The following is a 15,712-nucleotide window of genomic DNA, read 5'->3' on the forward strand; positions in this document are numbered from 1 at the left end:
CTATTGCAATTTTAGAAACTGCTGCTGTCCAACCCACAGGAAACCACATGTTGAAGAAATCCTGTTTTAATGCTGGATTTAGTCAATCAATTGTTTTTTGTTTTGTGGTTTTGGGTTTATTTTTGTTGTCTATTTGTGTTTTCTTTTTTGTTGATTGTTTTTTGATTGTGTCTTTGGTTTTCTCTTTTGTTTTTGATTGGATGTTTTTTTATTTTTGTTTTTTTTTTTTGTTTGTGTTTTTTTGTTGTTGTTGTTTTTGTCTGGGTTTTGGGGGGTTGTTCTTTTTGGTTTTGTTTCTGTTTTGGTTGTTCATTGTTTTTTGTTTATGGTTTGGATTTTGTTTCTTATTCATTTGGGGGTTTTTTGTTTTTTATTTGTAGTTTTGTTTTGGTTTTTTTTTTTGGTTTGTGTTTTCAGTTTTGTATTTTATATGTATTTTTTATTTTGTTGTTTGTTCTTTGTCCTTTTGATTTTGTTATTTGTTGTTTTTCTGTTTGTTTGTTGTATTTTTATGTTTTTGTTTGGTTTTTGTCTTCCTGGCCCCTCCCCACTGACTATTTTCCTTTCTTCATTTGCAAACCTTGACAATTGTCATATTCCAATCCTATAGTCCTTGTTTGAACTATTTCTGAAAGGAATGCTCATCATGGTGCCATTTCCTGTTGAAGATCAGGAGGGACATCATCAGGAAGAGGCAGAAGCCCTTCACTAGCATCTCTAATGATAGAGTTATATGCTGTTAAATTGAAGCAGGGGATAGTGGTGTGGTGGTTTTTTGGTTTTTTTCTTTTTAAGTTTTCATATTTTTTTTTAAAAGCTTGAAAATAGTATGAGAAATGAAAATGAGTTCCACAGACTGGTGCTATTCTGCACCACCGTACTCTGCTGGACTCTACAGGATGTAGAACTGCAGCCAAACTACTGACTGGACTCCAGGACTAGTAAGAAAAGCACCATGGTCATTTAAAGACACATTCTTTCCCAGACCTGCCTTAGTTTTGGAAGTTGATTTGAAGTAACTATAATGGCAAAAGTCCATTTCTATCTCAGGTCTCATTGAATACAAGCCCCATCTATTGCTGTATTGAATTTTTTTTGAAAAGTTCTAATTAATTTAATATTTTCTTATAAAGTTTTGGCATATGTTAAGACGAAACTGAATTTTTTTCTCATTAGATTCATATTCCCACTGTGGAAAATTGGGTATTTAGTATTTAGGGTTGAAACCACCAGTTATGTAATAATCTAATTTCATGTGATAGTTTATATTAAACTTTTCTATACATTATCTCATGGTTGTGTTTATACAATTTTTACTTAATAAAGTTTAAAGTTCTTTAAACATTTCACATGATCTGGTGTCTCCTGTTTCTTTTATGGCATAGTAATAAAACCTGGTTTGTGAGGTGACCTGAGAAGCAGGTGTTGAGGGTGTGATTCACCAGCTTCAGCCTTAGATACATTGTCCACACCAGTTATTGTTACTCTGTTCTGAGCCTCTGCAGTGGAGTTAGAATGTTCCAGAGAGCATCCACTCCTTTATAGTGGGTTGTAGAGGGAGAATATATGTGCAGCTCAGATGAGGAGGGTGCAGGTGAGCTGTAGAGTGGGAGCAATGGAGAAATCTTTTGATGTACATGGGGCCACTTGTTATTGAAGCTACTCTGCGTTACTGTAAATGGGAAGTCAGGCAGGTTCACTCCTGACCCCTACCACAGACTGAGACTGACACTGGAAAAGGAAACAGTATCTTCATACTTTGGACCAGATTTAGGGAGAGACAATGTCTCAATTCTCTTTTGTCTGTAGCAGCTTGAGGATGTATAGAAAAGACAACACAGAGTTGGGGTAATGGCTCAGTTGGCCAAGAACTTGCTACTAAGTGTAAGGAACCAAGTTGCACCCAGGGCCCCATTAAGAGAAGCCATGATGGGTGGCTGTGAGCCAGAAGAGCCCAGGTCCTTTATGGCAGGGTGGTTTTCCATCTATCTCTTTCCTCCAGCCCAACTCCTCCCTTGGGAGTATCTTTTTTCCTAATCAGCCATTCTTGCCTTTTCTGCAAGTAGAAATCTGTAATCGATTCCTTGAGGACAGAAGATCCTCGAAATCCTCTGGAAGGTCTTCTGAACCTTGCTATCATCCAATATCAGCAGTGTTTATTTTCAAATGCTTAATGTGTATGTGGAGAGATGGCTGACAAACCTGAAGCTCAGTGGTAGATGGGAGAGCTTACACATGTATGATGTGTGAGTCCATGTTTTCAGTCCTCAGCACCTGAGAAAAAGGAAGACAAACAGAGTGTGGAAGGGTAATGAATACATATTAAAGGAAGTTTTTTTCATTGTCAAACTGGTAATTAATAAAAGCTACAAACTAAAGTCTTATCATGAAATAAATACAGCATATCAATAGACATACCATCTAATATATAAGCACTTAATAAAAAAACGAAGTAAGGACATAAATTGGGGGAGGGCAGTCTCTAGAGAGATGGCTCAGCTTTAAGAACACTGACTGCTTTTCCAGAGGACATGGGTTCAATTTACAGCACCCACATGTCACAGCTCTCTGCAACTCTAGTCCCAGGAGATCTGACACCTTCACAAAGACATACATGCAGGCAAAACACAAACCAATGCTCATACAATAAAAATGAATTATAATTAAAAAAGGCTGATCATCATAAAATGTTTAGAAACCAGTCAGTTATCAAGAAAACACCAGAATAAATGTGTGTCTACAAAAAATAGCAAACATGGCAGAGAGTTTTGAGCTAAAAATGAGAAAATTACAAAGACAAAGCACAAGAGCTTCTAAAGCAGAAAAAATGGATCAGAAATTACAAAGAAGAGAGAGTGGTATATTTGGTTCAGCTTAGAAACTTAAAATAAATGTGTACCTAAAGACAAGCACTAAGCCATAAGTGGTGGCAAACACCTTTAGTCCCAGCAGATGTAGGCAAGTCAGACTTTGAGGCCAGCCTGTTGTACAGAGTGAGTTTTAGGGCAATAAGAGCTATACAGGGAGACCCTGTCTTGAAAATTAAAAATCAATAACCCCAAATAACCCAAAAGGCATGCAAACAATATCAAAATTCATAGCAATTGTGACTGAAAAATCTCTATTGTCATACAGTGAGGATGTAGATCTAATAAAAGTCAGTAAAATGCTAAGACCTTCCCCTCCCCGAGACAATGAACAAAAACACACAATTGATGAGTAATATGTAAATAGTCTATAAGCATGGGAAAATATAAACAAAACCAGAACAAAGCAAAGCTTGTCAACCTATACACAGATACGTGTTATCAAACACTTAAAACCATCTGTAGATTTATTTTCTGTGTAGAAGTGTTTTGGCTGCATGTATGTCTGTGTACCACTTGAATGACTGCTAGCCTCAGAAGTCAGAAGAAGGTGCTGGATCCCTTGGAAGTGGAATTATGGGTAGCTGCCATCTGGTCGCCAGATTCTGCGAACCAAACCTGGATCCTGTGCAAGAGCCACAAGTGACCTTAACTGTAGAGCCAACTCTGCAACACCTCCCTCCCATTCTAAAACCATTTTTAAAGAATTCACTTGAAAATGCTGAGCTAAGGGACTGGGGATCAAGCCTAGTGGTAAAATGCTTACCCAGCAAGCAGAGGGCCCTGGGATTGGTCCTCAGCACACATGAACCAGGCATGGCTGTGCATTCCTACAAATCCAGCCCTGGGGAGGCAGGGCCAGGGAGATCACAAGTTAAAGCAATCCTCAGGAACACAGAAGTCTGAATCTAACCTGGGGTACATGTGTGTGCGTCTCCCTGAGTTTTCAATCGGCAACAATACTGCTATTGATCCAAATACTGCCCACAGATCCAAAGTCAGTAGTGCCAGGAGCTGGAAGACACGAAGGATATTTTTACACAAAGCATAAATGGCACAACTTTGTTTTGATGCCCCAAAATAACTTAAATTGAAGCTATTTCTCATACCCTGTGTTGCCAATGCCATTAACACTCTATTAGAGTACTAGAGGTGTCTACTAGTTAAGATCCTGGCTATACCCCATGCCAAATGGCAGAGAAAGAACATCTGGATTGCTGGACTGAAGGACCTGACAGCTAAAAATCTGTCAGTGTATTCCAATAACCAAGAAACATCTGGAAATCTGCTGACATCTCTATTCTCAGGATAAATCCCTGAGAGCCTCTCCATTGAAACCAAAGACTGCAATGGTATTAATAGCATCGTCTGTGCAAAACAGCAATGAGGCCTGGTAGCTTAAGAGACCCAGGGATGGATACCTTTGGTGGGACACAAAGCTGTTCCTTTAAAATGTCTGTGGATGTTCCACTCCACAGGGAGCATGTAGCAGACAGCCAAGCTCAATAAGAAGATGAATTTTCCAAACAGTGGTTGTATTGCAGATGGATCGGTTCCTTCACAGGACAACTCATCATGATCATGTGGTATGCCATTTGATGTAGCTGGCCTTCAGTAAAGGCAATGCTGTCTTTGGAAATCAAAGTGGACCTACAAGAGAAGACATGATGTTACAGTTATGATTGGCATGCTTGAAGAAGCTTGGAGTCTCGGTGAGAAGCCAGACATGGTAGCAATGAGTGGAGTGCCAGGAATGGGAGGCAGAGATATGGTCAGACAACCTAGTGAGTCAGTGAGCTCCAGGTTCAATGCACAAGGCAAACAAACATACACTCAGGCCACACACATGAGATAAAAGCAAATACATCTTTAGAAGCAAAAAGCAAGATGAAACCTCAAAGAGGGAACAATAACATGTCTTGTAAAAGAGTTTATTTTAAAGCAGGACATGGTGCCTCTGCCTCTAATCACAGTACCCAGGACAAAACAACAAAACAAAATGAAACAAAACCCGGGCTGCAGAGATGGCCTAGCAGTTAATGGTGCTCTCTGCTCTTCCGAAGGATCCTGGTTCAGTTCCCAGCACCTACATGCTCACTCACAACTGTCTTAACCACAGCTCATGAGGATCTGATATGCTCTTCTGTACTCTATGCATAAACACATAGAGCAAGAAAACACCAGAAACATTAAAAACGCAAATAAATTAATAAATATGAAACAGGCTCAGAGGAGATGGCTCAGCAGAATTCAACCTTAAATGTACATTTTTGTGCAGTTTTACTCCATGTAATGAAAATGTTCTACTGTAGATATCTATTCCTTTGCAATGAGGAACAACTATTATAAAAACGACTCTGCAAATGACTTTTCATTATCTATCTTGTGCTTGGTCAAACAACTTTGCCAAAATATGATCTCTGCTTCCTGATTAGGACACAAACATGCTTTCAAATACAGAAAAGTGAGTACAATCTTCTGCTTGCTAACACAGATCAATGCTCTCTGCAGTGCTCCCCAGAGGATATGCCATTCACACTGTATGGGCTCCTTGGGAATAAAGCAAGGTCTGCAGCAGATCTCGCTGATGCAAACATGCCTTAAATGCTATGTTTACTGCAGCTAGCACACTAGGATATCAGAGGAGCCTGTCAAAACCATTATGCAGCAGCTTTCCTTGAGATTTGTCCTGATTTAAAATCTGCCTGCTTTGAAAATTCTTTTCCCTTTCAACATCGAAGTTAGATCTGGGTTCAAGGTTTGTACACTCTAACTCTCAAGCAGTAATAGCCTGAAACCGATACACTCCGGCACCAGACTTGCTTTGTCTACAAGGAATGTGCATACTCAGCTCAGCCTTCTGAGAGTTTATGTCACTGTCTGACATTTGGAACAACGTTGCTGTATGTTTATTGAAATCAAAATACCAAACTGACATGAGAGAGATTGATGCTGGTTAAAAAAAGGGACAAACTCAAAGTCGACCAGAGGCTTGGGAAGTTAGTATATTACAGCTAGACAAGAGGATGATGTAGTTAGCATGTTACAGCTAGAAGAGAGGTTGATGTAGTTAGCATATTACAGTTAGACCAGAGGTTGCTGTTGTTAGTCTGGTACAGTTAGACCAGAGGCTGGTGCAGTTAGTATATTATAGTTAGAACAGAGGCTGGAGTAGTTAGCATATTATTATTAGACCAGAGGCTGTGGTAGTTAGCATATTATAGTTAGATCAGAGCCTGGGGTAGTTAGTATATTATAGATAGACCAGAGGCTGATGTATTTAGTATATTAGGGTTAGACCAGAGGCTCGTGTAGTTAGCATATTACAGTTAGAACAAGGGCTGGTATATTTAGTATATAACAGACCAGAGGCTTGTGTAGTTAGCATATTACAGTTAGACTAGAAGCTGGTGTAGTTAGCATATTACAGTTCGACCACTCAGACTTGCTGGGATCAGCAAGGCTGATCAAGGTGACTGTCAATCCTTCTCTGCTTTATTAAAATTCTATGTGCATATTCTTTGCCTTTACAATTTGCAGTTCCCATCATGCACCTGACACCATGGCACATCAGCATCCTGACCCCATCAGTGTAGAAAAGGGAACTAAACCCTATTCTGGAAAATCCCAAACCCATCCCTGGATTTCCCATGTTGCCTCACTTCACTCACAATTTTCCCATTAACTTTTTCCCGTAAGTTGAGCTTCCCAAAATCCCAAGATGCAACCCCTTCAGGAAACCTGAAACAGGCAGAGCAGAGGGAGTTGCATACTTTTAATCCCAATACTTGGGCAACAGAAGCAGGCAGGTCTATATACATTCAAAGCAGCCTGGTCTACAGAAAAGTCCCAGGACTGCCAATGTTCCATGGAGAAGCCCTGGCTTAAAACACAGTCCCCCACCAAAAAGAAACCTGATCCACCCTTGGGGTGGGAACCTTTGTCCTGTAACAATCTTCACCCAAATTCCGTATTTTGTCTGGTCTCTGAAGTCTTTCTTTGATGGAGACAGGGAATACTGGAGAGAGATTTCTACCTGGTTTCTAACTTTATGGTCTTCCCAGCCTACCCCACACATATAGAATCTATGAAAAGTCATTCAAAGTGCAGGGTCTAAAACGAAACAGTGAAAATAGCAATCTACAAAGGATACACATAGCCTATTTTTTTCTGAAATGTGTATTTTAGAGGATTTGATTGTTTTTTTGTTTTGAGACAGGGTGTCTTTATGTAGCCCTGGATGTTCTGCAACAGTTATGTAGACCAAGCTGGCCTCTAACTCAGAGATCTGCCAGGCTCTTTCTCCTGAATGCTGGGATTAATGTTGTGAACCACGACCACTTTGCTGAGTTTTTTCTTTAAGAACTTGTTTATTTTTATTCCATATGCAATGGTGTTTTGTCTGTGTGAGAGTGTCAGACCTTCCGGAACTGCAGATATAGACAGCTCTGAGCTGCCATGTGAGTGCTGGGAATTGAACATGGATCCTCTGGAAGAGCAGCCAGGGTTCTTAACACTTGAACCACTCTGCAGCCCTGAAATGTGTATATATCATAATGGAATTACTGTAAGCAGAGAACTGTCCTTACATCAAAGCTGTGTTGGTTCATAAATGATTATCCCTAGATAAAAGGAGATGAAACAGACATCCAGTCTTCAGCGAGAAACAGAAAACCGTCAGCTAGGTTACTGTGCCAACAGGCATACATCCTTCCTCAGGGAATCCAGCAAAGCTTACACACTTCCAGTTGAACCCTGCTCCAGTTCCCAGCACTCACATTCAGCACATACCCTGAAGCCTTAGGGTGCTTAGGGCTGCCCATTCAGTTTGCACCTAAGGTACTCAGAGTGAACCATTTTCTCTGGCTTGGTGTGGCCAGCAGGCTCTCTTACTATCCAATCATCTTGTGTGATTTCACTATCTGCTGGAGCAGCCAGCAGCTCTTACTCTAGGAGATCTCCCAGCAATCTCCCAAGTACCACTTAGTTTGTTTTAGTATTTTGGTTGCAATGTTCTATATCTTCATTAAGTGGGCTTCTGCTGACTCTAAACATTCTAATTACATTCTCTTCAACTTGATGATTCTTAGGGCATAGAATAACACCCTGTTATAACACTAGAGACTCTTGTTTGTTTCTATGTAACTCTGGCTGACTTGAGATTTGATGGGATTGGCTTTGAACTTGCTGTGATCTTCCTGCTTCTGCTTCTGCTTCTTGGGTGCTAGCTCTACAGGACTACGCTTTAATACTGGCTTTTTACAATAAAACTTGCCATAAAACAATTTAGTGGTTGAGAGTCAACTTTTTTTCATGGAAACAGGAAAAAAAACCAATAACTACACTTCCCATAAAAAGAAACAAGCGGTATATTATGAAATGTGCGTGTTTGGTTTTTCTGACACAGGGTCTCACTCTCCAGCCCTGGCTGGCCTGAAACTTGCTATGTAGCTCAGAATTCACAGAGATCTGTGTGCCTTATTTTCCTCTTGAATGATGGGACTAAAGGCACATGCCGTCAGGCACAACATACAATATTCTGATTTTTATATGGGTGATAATTGAAATGGCTTATTTCAAATTGACATGTATTCCTATAATATTTCAAAATACAAGACATTGCAAAGTGTCTTAAAATAAAATCTTAGTGTTAGGTACTGAAATGTTATAGAAATTTTTTATAGAAATGACTACTAGTTTAGCTTCAAAATGCTATTGAAGGAATGTGTTAGTTTTGTAATTTCCTTCCTTCTTATTTTTCTTTCCTTCCTTCCTTCTTTCCATTCTTCTGTCTTAGGGTTTCTTTTATCGAGAACAGACACCATGACTACGGCAACTCTTATAAAAGAAAACATTTCATTGGGACTGGCTTACTTACAGTTCAGAGGTTTAATCCATTATCATCATGGCAGGAAGCATGGTGGTATGCAGACAGACATGATGCTGGGGAAAAGCCAACAGTTCTATATCTGGATAAGCAAGCCAGAGGAAATGAGTACCACACTAGGCCTAGCTTTGAGCATCTTAAACCTCAATGCCTGTCCCCAGTGAACATTTCCTCCAACAAGGCCACACTTCCTAATAGTGCTACTTACTCCCTATGAGCCTATGGGTCCCATTTTCTTCCAAATCAATGCTCATTAATCCTTTCTTTTCTTTCTTTCTTTCTTTCTTTCTTTCTTTCTTTCTTTCTTTCTTTCTTTCTTTCTTTCTTTCTTTCTTCCTTCCTTCCTTCCTTCCTTCCTTCCTTCCTTTCTTTCTTTCTTTCTTTCTTTCTTTCTTTCTTTCTTTCTTTCTTTCTTTCTTTCTTTCTTTGATACAGGGTCTCTCTATGTACTCCAGGTTGTACTGAAACTTACTATGTAGCCCAGGCTGGCCTATAACTCATAGAAATCCCTTTACCTTTGCCTCATGTGTTCTAGTATTAAAGATGAGCTCTAACATGCCCAATGATGCAACATTCTTACTGGACCAGTCAGGCCTGAAACACCCACATTTGACACAATGGGAAAAAAAGGATTATTATTCTAGTTATTATTAACTGTGAACTCGACACTGCCTAGAGGTATCAAAAAAAAGAAGAAAGAAAGAAAGAGAGAAAGAAAGAAAGAGAGAGAGAGAGAGAAAGAAAGGAAAAGAAAAGAAAAGAAAAAAAAAGAAAAAGAAAAAATGTCTCAACTGAGTAATGATCTGTATAAAATTGGCCCGTGTGCATGTATATGAGAGCTTGTCCTCATTATCTTAATTAATACAGAAGAGCTCAGCCCATAGTGGGTGTCATCATTCCCTGGGTTGAACAAGGAAGCTAACTGAGCACGGCTGGAACATCTTTCCTCCACGGGTCTTCCCTCCAGGTTCCTTCCTGCCCTAACTTCATTCAAACATGGATGTGACCCAGACATGTAAGCCAAACACACCCTTTCTTCCCTAGGCTGATGGTGGTCAGAGTGTTTTATCGCAGCAATAGAAAGGAAACTAGGACATGTATGTTTAAGAAGTTAGAATAAGGCAAAAGTGAAATAGGTTATTAGGTTTCTTTGCAAGTTTTTTTAACTTTTTGAGATAGAACTGACTTACTCTGTCTTTGAAGTAATTCTCCCATACCAAGTATAATATATAGCATATATTTAAATATACCCAGATAAACAAAATCAAAGTTCAAGAACAAGTTTTCAAGTACATCTGTTTTTCTTCAGAGCTGGGACTGAATCCAGGACCTCACTGATGGGGAGCCAGCACTCTGCCAACTTACAGTACCAGTAACAACAAAAAACCTTCCAGTCGTAAAAATGAAAAGATAAAAACAAAATATCAATTCTAGTGGAGGGTAGAACACATACTTCAAAGCAGAACATGATTATGATCAGCTGCTTCTAGCTGATAATTTTCAAAGTAGAAACTGGGGCCCAACAAATCTTTGAGTCTCCCATTCACCTACCTAGGGCACAGAGCGCCACCCACTGGGAGTTTCTGACTGAATTCAAAATCTCACTTTTAATATATACTTGAGGAGTTTAACACCAATGTTTGAAACTTTCAGGGATTTTACAACTCATCGACGTATAGTTATTTGTTCCTTGGACCCATACAGATCATTTTCAACATATCCAATCATCAGAACCATCCTAGCCTCAGCACAAACGTTAGGGCTTCCATATCTCTCTGCTTTTCCACTACCTCTCTGCAACATCCCATCATGCCTTCCATTCCCTCCCACCCTAGGTGAGTCTCGACCTGGGTGCTGAGAATAAAACCCAGGTCCTTTGCAAGAACAGGTGCTCTTAACCTCGGGGCCAAGTCTCCATCCGCCTCCCAAACTAGGATCTGCACCTTCCAAATCTCACTGAGGGATTTCAACTCTGACCCCCTGAGCCCGCGCGAGTTTCCGGAGCTCGGCTGGGTGGGTGGGAATGTGGTGCGCTGGGTAGGTATAGATCCCTTTGCTCAGCGCCTGCCCGGAGGGGTTGGGAAACAGCACCCACAGCTCCTCCCTTCCCTGCCATGGCCTAGAGCGACTAGCTTGGGCACTGGCCACAGAGTCTGGCAGTTCTAAACCTCACCCCAAGCTGACCACTGTACCCCGGGCTCCGCCTCTCACAGGTTGTTCAGTTTATCCCTCAGGTTGTTGCACCACTCACCAGCAACACAGTCTGCCCCCAGATTGGTGCCACAGGCCTGGGCTCAGCCTCTTGCCTGCCTAAGTTCCGCGCTTGTCCTGTTGCTCCACACTAGGACTCTGCCTCTCATGCTCCAAGCCCCTTCCTCAATCTATTTCCTCTACTCCTGGACTCCACTTTTTGCGCTCCTAAACCCGGTCCTCAGCCCAATTACTACAGACCCTGGCTCCGCCTTCATCATTTCTAAGTTCCGCCCTCATAACTGTTGCTCCCCTCTGGACTCCGCCTCTCGCGCAACAAGCCCCGCCCTCAGCCTATTTCTCCACTTCCGGGATCTGCCCTCTGGGCCCCTGAGCTCCGCCCTCAACCGCTGGCTTCACACCGAGGCCCCGCCTCCCACGTGCGGGCGCTCCTCTCCTAGAGCTCACTGGTCTTTCCAGAAGTCCTCAAGTTTCATGCGACCAGCAGTGAACTTTACTGGGTAGGGGTGGGAAGCCGGTGGCTCCGGACAGTCGTGATAACCCGGCACAGAAGCAGAGTCGCATTTCGGAGCGTCCACTCGTAACGCGGCTTCTCGCACACGGAGCCCGTAGTCCAGGGGAGAGGAGGCCAGGGAGGCCCTGGAGAGGTTGTAGGTACAGGATGATCGGCAGTGGAGACCCTGTCGGGCTCAGGAAGGCACTGTGAGCAGCAAGGAGCTGAACCCCTTTTCCCAGACAGTAGAGTCTCCCCTCCCCCTCGGGGACCTTTACCTGTCACCCCCTGAAGGATCGAACAGGGGTTGTCCACTAAATTGGCCTTAGGCACCATTTGTCTAGGGCAAGCTGGCTGGGCCTCAGAACTTAGTACTCTGGGCCATTGAGGTGTCCAGGGAGCACACTGAGCATCACTTTTGTGTAGGGATTGTGCCCAGGGCTGGGGCATGGGCGGGAGCTAATGTCCACAGGCAGTGCCAGCAATATGCCAAATGCACCAAGCACCAAGGCAAAGCCACAAGGCTGCAGATGACTTCTTTCAGGCAACTCAATTTTGTGCTAAACCTCAATAGACTTTCTTTTGTCAGGACCCTGCAAAGAGTAGAACACCAGCTATTCAAGGATGTAGATGAAAGTTACTCCCCAAAACCAAGAGTGGTGTAAATTATATTTAGTCCCTGTCTCCAAGGGTTTATAAAGATAATTTAAAATGCCTTTGAGATGACAAAAGTTAAGACTCATCATTTTACTTAGATTTGCATCCTACCGTTATAATTTTAGGCTCCCTCATAATCGTATTAGCATTTTACTCTCTCGGTACTATTTTTTCATTAATTCATCAATTTCATTTCATCCTGGCTAGGTTCTTTCATCATTTCCTTCCCAGCATGCACTTGTACATGCTGTACACTCCACTCTCTTCATTACCACAACAGGACTACAAAATCTTTAGAGGATGAACAGCCAAACAAGGTGACTTACCGCCTGCCAGGAGAGCTTATTAAAGGATTTCATTTCTTGGGCATCCAGGTAACTTATTCACAAAAACTCATTTTTTTTTATTTCAATTATATGTGTATTGGTGTTATGACATATATATGTATGTATAAACCCTTGGAACCCTTGAAACAGGAGTTACAGACATGAGCTGCCGTGTGGGTGCTGGGAATTGAACCAGGTCTCTGGAAAAACAACTACTGCTCTTGAGTCATCTCTCCAGACCCTAGAATATTTATCAAAACATTTCTCATCTGTGCCTTAAAGGCTCATAGAACTGTAACTTTTAAGTGTATCTTAAAGGGCATTTTTTTTCCTGCAAGAAAGGATTATTGCATAAGGAAATCCATAGTGTGAAGATAATTAAAATATTTTTAATTTATACAAAAGTTTCATCTGTATGAAAGTTTTTCTTTACTGCATTGTAGTAGTCAAGAGGTTCTGGAGAGTTTCAGATTTTCAAGATTAGGGACATTTAATCGTTTGTTTTGTTTTTTTGTTTTCTTTGAAATTTTTGGTAGGTTTACTTTCTATTACTTTCACATCTGGGGGTGGGGGGTGTCTCAATATTTTGCCTGTACCTGTCTCTAACTCCAAGGCACAAGCAATTCTCCTGCCCCCATCATATGCTGGAATTACAGGATTGTGACTTCATAAGTTTCTACCTATATTTTGATAAGATTTTGGATTTATAATTTGATAGTGAAGTGGGATAAGAATTTGGGGACTGTCAAAAAATATATATGAGAACTTAGAAGTCTCAAGAGCAGAGTGTTATGGATTGAATTAGGTTCCTTAAAAACTTATATGTTAACCTGGTACAGTGCCACATATCTATAATCACAGCACTTGCAATATAGAGATATGAGAATTATAAATTCAAGGCCATTCTTGAATATATATATATATATATATATATATATAGAGAGAGAGAGAGAGAGACAGAGAGAGACAGAGAGAGACAGAGAGAGACAGAGAGAGAGAGACAGAGACAGAGAGAGAGACAGAGAGAGAGACAGAGAGAGAGAGAGAGATGGATATAGTGATTTTGAGGCCTGGCTTGGCTACATGAAACCTTGATATATATGTGTGTGTGTGTGTGTGTGTGTGTGTGTGTGTGTATGCCAAGAAAAATGTTATACTCCCCAATGATATCATATGGTTTCCCTCACAAACTAATATAGCCATTGTCAAGAAAGTAAAATGGCCCAGGTACAGGGTGTATGCCTGTCATCCCAGAACACAGTACAGCAGGGCAAGAGCCTGGGTTACATGATGGCACTACCTGAAGAAGCAAATGGAAAGACAATATAGAAGGTTGGAGAGATGGCTCACTGGTTAAGAGCTCTTGCTATGCCAGGCATGGTAACAACCTTTAATCTTAGTACTCAGGACACAGAATCAGGCTGTTCTCTGTGAGTCCAAGGCCAGTACGTAGAGGGACTTTTTTTTTAAAAATTTTTATTAGGTATTTTCCTCATTTACATTTCCAATGCTATCCCAAAAGTCCCCCATACCCACCTCCCCACTCCCCTACCCACCCACTCCCCCTTTTTGGCCCTGGCGTTCCCCTGTACTGGGGCATATAAAGTTTGCAAGTCCAATGGGCCTCTCTTTCCAGTGATGGCCTACATCTTTTGATACATATGCAGCTAGAGACAAGAGCTCCGGGGTACTGGTTAGTTCATATTGTTGTTCCACCTATAGGGTTGCAGTTCCCTTTAGTTCCTTGGGTGCTTTCTCTAGCTCCTCCATTGGGGGCCCTGTGATCCATTCAATAGCTGAATGTGAGCATCCACTTCTGTGTTTGCTAGGCCCCGGCATAGTCTCACAAGAGACAGCTATATCTGGGTCCTTTCAGCAAAATCTTGCTAGTGTATGCAATGGTGTCAGCGTTTGGAAGCTGATTATGGGATGGATCCCTGGATATGGCAATCACTAGATGGTCCATCCTTTCCTCACAGCTCCAAACTTTGTCTCTGTAACTCCTTCCATGGGTGTTTTGTTACCACTTCTAAGAAGGGGCAAAGTGTCCACACTTTGGTCTTCGTTCTTCTTGAGTTTCATTCATTTAGCAAATTGTATCTTATATCCTGGGTATCCTAAGTTTCTGGGCTAATATCCACTTATCAGTGAGTAGATATTGTGTGAGTTCCTTTGTGATTGGGTTACCTCACTCAGGATGATGCCCTCCAGGTCCATCCATTTGCCTAGGAATTTCATAAATTCATTCTTTTTAATAGCTGAGTAGTACTCCATTGTGTAAATGTACCACAATTTCTGTATCCATTCCTCTGTTGAGGGGCATCTGGGTTCTTTCCAGCTCCTGGCTATTATAAATAAGGCTGCTATGAACATAATAGAGCATGTGTCCTTCTTACAGGTTGGGACATCTTCTGGATATATGCCCAGGAGAGGTGTTGCTGGATCCTCCAGTAGTACTATGTCCAATTTTCTGAAGAACCGCCAGACTGATTTCCAGAGTGGTTGTACAAGCTTGCAATCCCACCAACAATTTAGGAGCGTTCCTCTTTCTCCACACCCTCGCCAGCATCTACTGTCACCTGAATTTTTGATCTTAGCCATTCTGAATGGTGTGAGGTGTAATCTCAGGGTTGTTTTGATTTGCATTTCCCTGATGACTAAGGATGTTGAACATTTTTTCAGGTGCTTCTCTGCCATTCAATATTCCTCAGGTGAGAATTCTTTGTTCAGTTCTGATCACCATTTTTAGTGGGGTTATTTGATTTTATGGAGTCCACCTTCTTGAGTTCTTTATATATATTGGATATTAGTCCCCTATCCGATTTGGAATAAGTAAAGATCCTTTCCCAATCTGTTGGTGGTCTTTTTGTCTTATTGACGGTGTCTTTTGCCTTGCAGAAGCTTTGCAATTTTATGAGGTCCCATTTATCGATTCTCGATCTTACAGTACAAGCCATTGCTGTTCTATTCAGGAATTTTTCCCCTGTACCCATATCTTTGAGGCTTTTCCCTATTTTCTCTGTAGAGGGACTTTTTTAACACCCTCCAAACAACAACAACAACAACAACAACAACAACAATCAGCTCCTGTTGTTTTTGCAGAAGACCTAGGTTTGGTCCCCAGCACAAACATGGTAGTTTACAGCCTCTTATAACTACAGATGAAGGGGATCTGTTCCCTCTTCTGACCTCCATGTGCACCACCTCACCTGTGAAATCACATAGATACGTGCTTGCAAAACACTTGTACACATTAAATCTTTAAAAAGCT

The 15,712-nt window shown here is 41.4% G+C and overlaps 2 long non-coding RNA genes across 3 annotated transcripts; one reads left to right on the forward strand and one right to left on the reverse strand.

Moving 5' to 3' along the window:
• Window positions 1-1,737: 1,737 nt before the first annotated feature.
• On the reverse strand, window positions 1,738-11,282 carry 4930433N12Rik (RIKEN cDNA 4930433N12 gene). The gene is made up of 5 exons (NR_027988.1): window positions 11,006-11,282; window positions 8,746-8,836; window positions 4,289-4,517; window positions 3,634-3,881; window positions 1,738-2,274 (listed from the first exon to the last, which is right to left on the reverse strand). It is a non-coding gene; the product is annotated as an RIKEN cDNA 4930433N12 gene (long non-coding RNA).
• Window positions 11,283-11,362: 80 nt separating this feature from the next.
• Window positions 11,363-15,291, forward strand: Gm31138 (predicted gene, 31138). 2 transcript variants are annotated; one of them, NR_166723.1, is made up of 3 exons: window positions 11,363-11,667; window positions 12,323-12,489; window positions 14,840-15,291. It is a non-coding gene; the product is annotated as a predicted gene, 31138 (long non-coding RNA). The 2 variants fall into 2 exon arrangements; NR_166724.1 differs by having other exon boundaries at window positions 11,363-11,619.
• Window positions 15,292-15,712: the final 421 nt, after the last annotated feature.

Source organism: Mus musculus, chromosome 9 (genome assembly GCF_000001635.26).
Source record: "Mus musculus strain C57BL/6J chromosome 9, GRCm38.p6 C57BL/6J".
Classification (NCBI taxonomy): Eukaryota; Metazoa; Chordata; class Mammalia; order Rodentia; family Muridae; genus Mus; species Mus musculus.